Source organism: Camelus ferus, chromosome 6 (genome assembly GCF_009834535.1).
Source record: "Camelus ferus isolate YT-003-E chromosome 6, BCGSAC_Cfer_1.0, whole genome shotgun sequence".
Classification (NCBI taxonomy): Eukaryota; Metazoa; Chordata; class Mammalia; order Artiodactyla; family Camelidae; genus Camelus; species Camelus ferus.
In genome coordinates, this window is record NC_045701.1 from 13575197 (window position 1) to 13586040 (window position 10844).

The window sequence follows — 10844 nt, forward strand, 5'->3', positions numbered from 1 at the left end:
TAGTCCAGTGGTGTCATTTACACACCCCTATTACATTTGCCCTGTTGTGTTGTATTTGCATGTTACCATCAAGATAATTCAGTGCATGCTACTGTGAGTTACAGGAAAAGGACTGTGTCTTGGACACATTTGTATCCCCAGTGCCTAGCACATTCAACATTTGTTGAATACAAGCAGTCTTCATTCTCTAGCCCTGGAAAAGCCTTTTCCTTTTGTTTCTGTTGTTTCCAAAACAATCGTGTGGGCTCCTAGTTCTTCCATCTCCTGCTTCCAACAAAGCCCAGTCTTCACTCTGATTTCCCTCCCCAGGTATTTCTCGGGGTCTGAAGGATATATGTGTATCTCAGGGGTCATCTTGGCTGTCACTTGTCATGTATAGATCTGGAATACTACTCTAGGCTTCTCTGTGGGTCATTGCTTGGCATCACCAGCTTTTCCAGACCGCCTAAGAACTCTGAGTACTAATTCTTCCTAAGTGAGGACACTGACTCTCCTTTAATTTCCCAGGACATAGTCTTAGACAGGCTGTCTTGTTCAGCAGACTTTTACCAAGGCTTGAGAGTACCAGAGGGAAGTTACAACAACAAGGAAGACCTATAAAACTTGGTGTGAGCCATCACTGCTCCCGAAGTCCAAGAAGTCGCAAACTGTCCTTTGCAAGCAGGACTCGCATTTTACCTTTGCTTTACCAAAGGCATAGTGAAATGTGAGAGTCTCCAGACCAAAAGAAAAAGAAAGAGTACAGTTTTCCTGTCTTCTACAATATAAAATCCCTACCTCTGAAAAACTGAAAACTGTTATTATCTTTGAAATAAAAATTTTCAGTAACCATCAGGATTTCACAAACATTGTATTCTAGGCTATTCAGAGTATTGCCCTACTGAAATGAATAAGTAAATAAATAAATGGGTGAAAGAATAAACCAAAAATATCCACACAAAGGAGTTAAATAAGGCTTTAGGAAAGGGACTTGAGAAATGGAATCATTTAAACCTACAGAAAATAGGGAAACTCATTCCAGGAGAAAGAAACCACAGGGCATAGGTTAGAGCCCAGCAAACTGAACCTTTCTGGCACCTGCTAGGAGAACTGTGGGAGATTCATGCATCAATTAGGAACAGTCAGACTTGTAAATGAATAAGATCCCTTCCAGTACTGATATCTACTCCTTCTACAAGGAAAGTGATTTGAATTAAAATGTGTATTTAAAGTGATAGGCAATGGCAACTCTTTCAAGGATTTTGCTTAGTCTCATATCACTTTATGGGTTGCTAATTTTTGGTAGAAACGGTTGCATTAAACCATGTCATCAGATTAGAATGACGAAAGCAAAAAAATGTGCCTCTTGATGGTGAAATTATGGTTGAACTGCTTTTGTTGTTTTAGTTTTAGTACTGCTTCTTTATACATTTCTGCATGTCCCAAAAATGTTTGCAAGAAGTATTTACCATTTCATGATAAATCTAAAGAAAAGCATTGCTTTAGCACTCATAGTTTCTAAAACAAACTCTAAGGAATTTCCTCAAATTACGAGGAAATAATCTTCATTTACCAAATTTATCCTCTCTAATGGCACATTTACTGAGAAGAGAATTCAGCCCTAAAAGCATCACCTCTCAAAAACTGCAGAGTATGGCAATGACCAATTCAGCAATAAAGTCCAAGGAACTGTATCTCCTTTGTCTATGCCCAAAGTCACCTTATCTTGATGAGGATATAGAGGCACAATATTCCTTTGGAAAATCTGAGCAAAAGCCAGAGACAAGCATGATGGCATGGCAGGTTTTGCTTCCTCCTGGAAACACATTTTCTAGGAGCTAAATCAAGAAAGAAGTGTCATCCGTGTGCAAAAAGCAAGTAACCTCATCTGCAGGATAATTCCTGAGAGTACCCAGAAAGAAATGGACTGGAGATTCCAAATAACAGAAGTTCACACTAGAGGAGGAATGAATGAGTTCAAAATGATATGCTCTCAGAAAGCAAGCTTTCAAAGAGATATGAAAAAGGAGGCCAGAGTTCGAATGGGGCTTGGCCCACTGGGTGAAGGAAATCCTTCACGGACTTGGGAATCATCATCAAGATTAATGCTGACTTACATGGAGAGCATGGGGCATCATTTGGAAGATAGAAGCATCAACATGAAATACCTGAATGAGCCAAAAGGTGAGAAAACAATGTATGAAAACAAGAAGACAATGGAGGAGCCATATGATCATTCAAAGTGAACATGTGAAGAAGGCAAAGGTCAGTGGTGAGACGGGAAGAGCTGCCAGTGGGATGAGCTGGATGAAGAATGAAGCGAGCACAGGGGCAGAAAAAAGAGAGTATCAAATGAAGAGGTCACCGTACCATGTGTTATCTTCTCTGTGAAGGGACTCGGCTGCTGGCCAGTAATTCTTCAGGATAGAGAAGAAATTATCTGCCAGTTTTGAGCTCTGTGATTGTCATAATTCGTAGCTTAAGGTCCCAGCTTTTGACCAGGTGCTCCAGATCAGTACACTGATCTGAGACACCAAAAGAAATTTAGAAGTAAAGTAAGTCAGTGGATTCAGGTCACACGTCTGAGTCTTAAAACAAAAAGGGGTAGCAAGCATTCAGGAAAACATTGACTTAAGAAACAGAGGTTAACAACCCAAAGGGTCAAAGGAGGGGGTCATATAGGGCTTTGGGCTTGGTCACTGTGTAACTGCCCTGTTCTGGGCATCCAAAACAATGGAAAAGTCCCTGAAAAATGTATTAAAGGAATCCCAATTCTACTGAGAGAACTGAAAAAGGAAGTCTGCAAATGGAATACAGAAAACAAAGAGAGAACTCATACATTTTCTTATTACCCTCAGGGAAGAGAGAAAGAAGCTCATCAGCCCTGGAATACTGAGAAAAGCTGGACGTAACCCAAGATAAAACAAAGTCCAAACCACAGCTGCATAGAGACTCACAAGGCAAATAAAAGTTCCTTTTTATTTTAATTGATTTTATATCCACCAATGACATTTGTAATCTATTTGCACTAAAATGAGATCTATTCACTCGGTATCACACATGGACTAACATTTGCAAAAGAAGTTATATAACATACATTGAAGAAGCAGGCATGATGTTTGGCCCATAATTGGTACTCAATAAACAACATACACTCATTTACTTATTTATTCATGTATTCAATATTTATTGACTATCTACTATATGCAAGGCACTATTCTAGGCACTGAGAATACAGCATTAAAAAAGACAAAGCCCTCATGGAGCTTACATTCCAGAGGGGGAGACTGGCAAATATGCAAATATACATATAACAAAGGCAGAGACTAATTAATGCTTTGAAGAAAAAGAACCAGATTAAGGGGATAGAGAGTGACTAAGGGGTTCTTTAGATAGAGCAGCTGGGGAAGTGTCTCTGAGGAGATCATATAGCAGAGACCTATACGAAGTGAGGGAGCCAGCCACACGGAGATCTGAGGAAGTGCTACACAGAAAGAAGGCCTTGAGTCAAGGACCAGCAAGAAAGGGAGTAAAGTTGTATCAGAGAAGGGCTAGGAAATGGGCTGGAGAGGGAAGTGAGGGCCTGGTTATGGTGGCCTTAGGCCAGGAGAAGGATCTTGGGTAGTGTTCCAGACTTGAGGGGAAGTCATTTGAGGGTCCTAAGCAGTAGAGCCACATGATCTTATTTCCATGTTAAAATAATCACTATGAAAGGTTTGTGGAGAGTAGACTATGAGGGGTGTGAGAGCAAGAGTAGAAGCAGGGAGATAGCTGGATCAAGGAATGAGATGATGACAGCATGGGAGATGAAAAAGAAAGCAATCTCCTGTTTCCCCCAAAGTGACTGTCTCCCAAAACTATGTTACCCAACTTGAATACACCATTTCCAGAAGGTGAATTAAATACCCCAATTTCTTCTTAGAAAGTTAGTACTTTCATTTCATTCACATATATATTTAAATTACATCTACAGAATCCATCTAGAAATACCAATTTACAAGTATTTTTTCTTTGTCAATCTCACATTACTCGAACTCAAAAAAGAAGGCTATTTTGCTATTTGTGCTATTTCTTCATTCACTTTTTTTTTTCACTTCAAAAACCAGAATTTTATAACTGGCAGAGACATTTCCATTACATCAAAAACAGCAAAATACCTAGAAATAAACTAAACCAATGAGGTTACCTATACTCTGAAAATCAAATGACGCAAAGAAATGGAAAGATTTCTTGTGCTCTTGGATTGGAAGAATCAACACTATCAAAATGGCCACTACCCAAACCAATACACAGATCCAATGCAACCCCCATCAAAATACTTCTGACATTCCTCACAGAACTATAACAAACAATTCCAAAATTTATAAGGAACTACAAAAGACCCCAAACAGCCAAACTAATCTTTTGTAGGTCTCTTTTTTCCTCTTTCTTCTTTTTGTTCTCTTTTCTTATGGTTTGATGACTAGAAAAGGTCCTTTAACATTTGTTGTAAAGCTGGTTTGGTGGTGCTGAAATCTTTTAGCTTTTGTTTATCTGTGAAGCTTTTGATTTCTCCATCAAGTCTGAATGAGAGCATTCCTGGATACAGTATCCTTGGTTGTAAGTTTGCCCCTTGCATCACTTTAAATATATAGTGCCACTCCCTTCTGGCTTGTAGTGTTTCTGCTGAAAAATCAGCTGATAATCTTATGGGAGTTCCCTTGTATGTTATTTGTTGCTTTTCTCTTGCTAATTTTAATATTTTCTCCTTATCCTTAATTGTTGTCAATTTGATGACTATATGCCTTGGTGGTGTGTTCCTCTTTGGGTTGATTCTGTGTGGTAATCTCTGCGCTTCCTGGACTTGGGTGACTGTTTCCTTTCCCAAGTTAGGGAAGTTTTCGGTTATTATCTCTCCAAAAATTTTCTCAGGTCCGTCCTTTCTCTCTTCTCTTTCTGGGACCGCTATCATGCAAATATTAGAGCACTTCATGTCCCAGAGTTCTCTTAAACTATCCTCATTTCTTTTTTCTTTTTCTTTCTGTTTTCTTCTCTGAAGTAGTGATTTCCACTAATCTGTTTTCTAGCTCACTGATCCGTTCTTCTGCCTCATTTAGTCTATTCTTGACTCCTTCCTAGTGTATTGTTCATTTCAGTGATTTTATTCTTCAACTCTGTTTGGGTATTCTTTATATTTTCCAACTCTTTGCTAAAAACTTCACTCTGTGCATCTATACTCATCTTGAGTTCTCTGAACATCTTCGCCATCATTACTTTAAACTCTTTCTCAGATAAATTACCCATCTCCTCATCACTTATTTCTTCTTCTGGGATTTTATCTTGTGCCTTGGCCTGGGAGATATTCCTTTGCCACCTCATATCATCTATCTTTCTATGTGTTTGTGGATTCCTTCCACAGGCTTTGGGGTTATTGTTTTCTTATTTCTAGTATCTGCCCCTGGTGGACGAGGCTGGACTAGAGGCTTATGCAGGTTTCCTGGCAGGAGGAGCCAGTGCCTGCCCACTGCTGGGTGAGGCTTGGTCCTGGACCTCTGGTGGGTAGGGTTGTGTCTATAGGCCTTTGTGACTTAGGAAGTCTGATGACGGGTGTGGCTGTGTTCCCACCCTGTATGTTGTTTGGCCTGAGGCTTCCCTACAGGCTGTTGGGTGGGGCTAGGTCTTGGTGCTAATGATCCAATCAAGATGCCAGCCTTCAGGAAAGCTCAGGTAGATCAACACTCCTGGAATGTCCACCACCAGCTTTTACCTCCCGAGTGAGCTGCAGCCGTCCCCCACGTCCCCAGGAGACCCTCCAAATCCAGCAGGCAGGTCTGGCCCAGGTTCCTATGAAATCACTGCCTCTGTCCTTGGACCTGGTACATGTGAGTTTCCATGTACGCTTCTCAAGTGAATGGAGTCTCCATTTGCCCCAGTCCCGTGAGGATCCCAGAGCCAAACACCCCTGGCCTTCAAAACCAGATGACCTGGGATCTCCTCTTCCCAGTGCCAAGACCAAAGCTGGGGAGCCTGAGGTGGGGCTCAGAGCTCTCACTCCTGTGGGAGAGACTCTTCCACTTAACTATTCTTAAGCTTGTGGGTTGCCCACCAGGGGGTATGGGGCCCAATTATATCGTGAGCACGCCCCTCCTACTGTCCTGCTGTGGTTCCCTCTTTATGTTTCCAATTGCAGAAGATCTTTTGTGCTACATTCCAGAGTTCTTCAATGATTGTTTAGCATTCAGTTGTGGTTTCATTGGTAAGGCTTCAGATTTTAAAGTAGCACTTAACATCAGAATGTAGATTTTTTTTTGAAGGCAGGGATATTGTTCTGTGAACTACTGTGTCCCCAGTGCCTAGAGCAGGGATTAGCAAATACGGCATATGGGCCAAATTTGTGAACAAAGATTTTATAAACAGTTTTAAACCTGCACGCCTATTCATCTGAATACCGTCTATGGCTGCTTTTTCTCTGTAACAGCAGAGTTGAACAGTTATAATACAGACTGTATGACTTGCAAAGCGTAAAATATTTACTATCTGGCCCTTTACAGAAAAGTTTGCTGACCCCTGGTCTAGAGCATTGCCAAGCACATAGTAGGCACTCAAAAAAATTTTGGTATTGACTAAACAGCTATAAGACAACTTCTTATTTTCCAAAAAAAATAATTTAGAGAAAGGGAAAAGCAAAACCTTATATTCTGCAGTATTTGTTGAATTCGTCCTCAAGCGCCCTCCACGCTGGCCCCTTCTAGTGGTTCTTTTCAAGCACTAAGTGGCATAAAAGCCTTTCTGTCTAATTCCTCAGGGAGCATTTTCTGAGGCAGCTCTCCTTCCCTCTGTGCCACGAACAACTCTAAATGCATCACTTCTCTCTTCTGTGCCTCCATTTTCCACAACTTGAAAACAGAGTGTTTATGGAACTCGTGGGTCAAGTGTTTTCAGAGAAAAGGTACTGCAGTAGGAGTGTTTGACTTTTGTATCTGGAAAAAGCAAAGGGGCAGGCATGTGAGAAGCCCATACACACATAGAGGGGTGGAAGGGCTGGTGGGCAGTTGGAGCCAGTGGAGAGCGAGGCTCGAGGGAAGACAGTACCTTTTGAAAAGGGATTTCTTTCTTCAAGTGTTAAAGCTACTCTTGTAAGAGTATGCTTTGAAGGGGTCCTAAACTCTGTTCCATTCCATGTTCAAAAGCTATGTACAAATTTTCTGACTTTTATGGAGTATTCAGGCTCTCTCAGAAAAGTTTCCACCAGTGCTCCTATGGAGGTACACTGGAAAGTTTGGCAGGTAGCTCAGCCCAGCTAAGGCTTTGTCGACAGTGGCACTGTGGGATATAAAATCACCTGAAAGGACTCCAAGCTAGAAAACTGACAGAATGGTGATTGCTTTATTTATTCTTGTAGAGCAAAGTGGAAATTACATCCTTCTGTTGAAAGAAAGCTAGTCTTAGGAGGCAGAGAGCCTATATTTTGGGCATTGTAAGGGCTCAAAACTATTCTGCTTCACCCTCTCTCTTTTGTCTCACGCCACCTGGAAAGGAGCAGAGGAGAGCTCTGAGAGAAGTGAGCTAAACCCTTTTAAAGTATTTTAGCAGCAATTTGTACAGAGAACAGTCCTAGGAGTGATTTTCTGTAGCCAGAACTATCACCGAGGGCAGCAAGGAGAAGCAGTGAGGTCTTTTGCAGCCAAGCCTGAAGACCTGGAGGCACAGCCCTGCCCCGAGCAGCCTACTACATGACAGACTCCACAGTGAGTGAGTAAGGAAGCCTTCTTTGGAAGCCATGCTAGAAACTGTGCCTCTCTTCCTCATTAAACATATAAAAGAATTAACTCATAATGTGAGAGCACCTAGGGCAAAAAGGTCATCTTAGCATTGGATCCCCCTGAGGCAGACCTAAAATAAGGCACAGACTGTATACTTGAGAGGCACAGGAAACATCAGTAGGCAAGGGACAAGTGAGACCCGACAGGGAAGGAAGCAATAAAGTGTCAGATATCAAGCCAGCTACACTGTGGATGACTGGGGCTTAGTCCCAGGGAGAAACTCTGGGACACTGTGTAAAACAAGAGCCTCTGGGTTATCCCATCCCAGGGACAAGGGAGCTGGGCTCAGTGATTGACAGCTGCTGGAGATGGTGTTGCCCCAGCACTCCTGCCCTGGGCCAAGAGATACAGATGCTGGCGGCTGGAAGGGACAGAACACCTTAAATGCTGAGTTCCAATAGACATGGGTTGCACACCCACTACATCTGCTATAGAGCCTCTCAATAAGTTTCCTCTGGTCTTTTCTTGCCCACATGCCACTCCTTCACATACGTGGAAGCCAGAAGTTGCCTGGGATGGAGTAGTGGTATCTGCCATGTTCACAGGGCCCATTATCTTTTGAATTGACTTCCTCTACCTGGGGAAATCCCCACATTGTGAATCCAAACTCCCCAATGTAGGGCACAAATGCCCAGCCTCCCCTGCAGTGAGGACCCATGCCTGAGGTTTAAGCTCTGCCAAGTAGGCACACAAAAGGTGATAATGTTTGGGGGAAGTATGCAATGTAGATTATGGGCTAATGGGATATCCCTTGTTCCTGGGGAGAGGAGCTGCAGAGGCATGTAGATTTGGTAGTGGAGGCAGCTATGCCTGCAGAGGTTTTCTGGTTGTTCAGGGTAGAATTTCTGGCACAAAAGTAGCAGCAGGGCTGGTGGCTTTAGCACTTGCAGTAACTTTGGCTTCCTAGCATCATCTGGTGCTCAACAGCTTCAGAGCTTTCCCACCAGGCCAGTTTCTGCAGCTAGGTGTGGGTGATCCACCTAGAAGCTTGATTCAAGTGAGTTTCTCCCCCACTTTTAATATCCTTTATGTCAACCCCTTTCTTGCTTTAACTAGTCAAAGTGGACTCTTCTTCCCGACTAAGCCCATGACAGATACATGTGGAAAAAATAAATCCTTAAGTACACAGTATGACATGGTATATCATTTTATAAAAGCATAAAGAAACCCAAAGGGACCATTTGGTCTCTCCTCCTCCTCATAAAAAGGACTACCTCTAAACTATCTCAAATGAGACACTAGTTTTCAAGTCTCAGGGGAGAAAATTCTGCACAGACCTAAAGAATCACATCATTCCAGCAAACTACAACACCCAATGCCAGAAAGTTCTACTTTACTAGTTGAGGAGACACAAGAACTTTTTATAGTCATTTTAAAGAAAAATGTAGTTAAATCACCCATTTTCTCACTGAATTTACATTTAATGGTTTTCAATTTTATTATACATGGAGCTGCCAACTGCCAAACATTAAGGAATCATCTTCATTTTTTCCAGTTTAATGTGAGTCAGACAAAAAGTTGAGAAAAGATGTCAATGTTATATTTAATATAAAAGAAAACTTTACATATCACATGAGCATGAAAAGCACTTATTTTCAGAAAAGACCTTACTTTCAGTTCCCCCTCTGCTCTGGGTCTTTTGAAGCCATAGCAGGAATACTCCCTCAAATCGCTAGGTCAAAAATCAACACACAGAACTCCTTCCTTCCCTTGTGAAAATGGCAGTTTCCTTTCAGGGGCATAAATTCATCTTCCTCCAGCTCTTGAAGGATGTCTGTCTGCTAATGTTTGCACTTAATGGCAAGAGCTATGATGATGATGATGATTACATTTCTGTCAGTGGTTTTCAGAAATCATGTGGAGGGCACTGGGTCTCAGTAGTATTGCATTAAATGTTTTACTCATCAACCTTAAAATGCTTCAAAATTCATATCTTCCTTAAAAATTACTGGAAAATGCTATAAATATAACAAGCATGATGTTTCATGAACAAATCAGGTTATACTCATAGGAAATAAAACTCAGAATTAGGTAAGCCTAGACTTCGGAGAAAGACTCTCCCTAATTGTGACCTGATCTTCTGTAGTTGTTAACTGTTTACCTTAAGCAAGTCATTTACTGTCTCATAGACTTAGTTTCTTCACGTGTAAATTGGGGTCACAATACCTACCATATGGGATTGTTGTGAGGATGATGAGATAGTATTTAAAGTAAGTAAAACATACCTGGCATATAATAAAAATTCAGTAGATGGTAGCTATTGTTTTTTATTTCTTCTTAATCATCCACCTGTAGATGAATATTTTCAAACAAATATTGCATATATTTCAATGTGGATGAGATTTTTCTTTTATCTCTTGTATTTAAATTTTCACAAAGTTTTGCATATCTTATCTTCTGTGGTCTGAGCTGTTGCTATTTTATTAAAGTCTTACACTGATGACCGTCTCTTTCACCATACCTTCTAACTGCTGCCAAAGTCTTTTTTTCCAATGAGGTGATAAGCACACCAACCCACACTTCAATGTGCCAAAGTGACTTCTCCTTGCCCTGTGGATCCAATCTAAGCTTTTTATCACGCAAAGCACTATTTCAATCCCCCTCCTACAGTCATTCTCCCATTCCCCAGCTGTGTATCACAGAGTCCAGGAGGCTTAAAACTACATTTCATAGACTCCCTTGCCTAGTAAACTATGCCCAGAGGAAGTAAAGCTGTGGAATCCTTAGTGACACCAGTGCCCCAAGATCAAGAGCCACCGAATGTTTTTCATCCCAGATCTAGGTAGGACCCTAACACCATTATGCTGTTAAAACTTTCTCCTCCACTCTCATTCTAATTTCAAATTTCTCTACTGGATACTTCAGCTCAAACTCAACCCTCTTCTGTATTTCTTCTCAGTCCTTTGATTTACTTGAGCCCACACTGTTCTCCTTTAGACTGCAAACTGCTTAAGGGCGGAGAGAGTATCTTGTCCATGGCAGTAATCTATCCCCTACTTCTCCCGAGTACATGCACACACGTGCTCCAGCCAAACTGCTTTGGCACACTGTCAGTCCTTAAAT